Below are 1,339 nucleotides of genomic sequence, written 5' to 3'. Positions count from 1 at the left end.
ACGTGGTTAGATGGAGACTCGGGATCAGGCCTAGGAAAATGTTTGTGTCCTGAGGCTGCCGTGCACGTCCCAGGCAGGTGCCACAGGACTTTCCTGTGCTGTGGTCCTTGCATAGTGATGGTGGCCTCCCACTGCCCACTCCACTGTTTCTGAGAAGAATCCTGTTTCTGAAGAAGGTTCTGCTGTGTTGAGGTAAACACAGGCTGACTGTGTGATTTCAGCAATAGCTCAGTTTAAAGTTTGTCGAAGTCCGTGATTCCTGAGACAGCTCAGAGCCTCAGCCACTCATCACTGAGAAACACAATACAGTACACAGAAGATGCTCAGTGACACTGATAATTAGGGAACTGCAAGTCAAAACTAAAGTGAGATATCAGTTTTCCCAGACTAGAAGGGCTGTGAGAAAGAATGAGAAATAATAAGGTTTTTTTCGTGAAGATGAGGAGAAATTGGAACCATAACTTATTGTTGGCAGAAATTTAACAGTGCAGCTAAATTAGAAAACTTCAGATGGGTCCTCAAGAAATTTAATGTATAGTTACCAAATGACTCAGCAATCACAATCTCAGGTGTCTATTCAAGAAATAAAAACAAATATACACACAAAAGCAAAGTCAAAAGCCTGTACACATAAGTTTCTAGCACATACATAAATGTTCCTAGTAGATATATGCATAACAAACACAAGATGAAAAATCATCTAATGTCCAACAGTGGATAAATGCGTAGTGAACGGGACGGTGTCCAAATAATGGAATATCGTATGTCACAAAAAAAATGGATGACTCACCCATGGCACAATGGTAGATCTCAGTAATATTTGCAAGAGAACAAACAAATAAAAGTCACAAAAATCCACCTATTCTCTGGTTCCATCTATATGAAATGGCCAGAATAGGCAAATGTATTGAGACAGAAAGTGGATCAGTTGTTATCAAGGGTAGCGTAGAAATCTGGTGAGGACTGATGCAGATGTGTGGGGACTTTCTCTAGGGATAATGGAAATGTTCTAAAATTAGATTTGGGGGATGGTTTCCCAGCCTTGTGAATATTCTAAACACTAAGGTGCACATTTTAAATGGATGCAATTTATGGCATGCAAATTACTGCTCAATAAGCATATACACATATATATATATGTATTTGAAATACACTATGATAAGGATCGACTCTCATTGACCCTTTAAAGTGTGTCTGTGCTCAGAGAGTCAGATGCGGACACTATAGATCTGGCCACAGTCACCCTCTTTATTTGTCAGAGGCAGTCATGGGGGTGATCAGGGAAACACGGGCAGGTTTTTGTCTCAGATCCTCATGGGGCTGGAGCACTGTGTCATTG

The sequence above is a fragment of the Pteropus vampyrus genome, unplaced genomic scaffold (genome assembly GCF_000151845.1).
Source record: "Pteropus vampyrus isolate Shadow unplaced genomic scaffold, Pvam_2.0 Scaffold1218, whole genome shotgun sequence".
Taxonomy (NCBI): domain Eukaryota; kingdom Metazoa; phylum Chordata; class Mammalia; order Chiroptera; family Pteropodidae; genus Pteropus; species Pteropus vampyrus.
Note: the sequence above shows the minus strand (reverse complement) of the source record.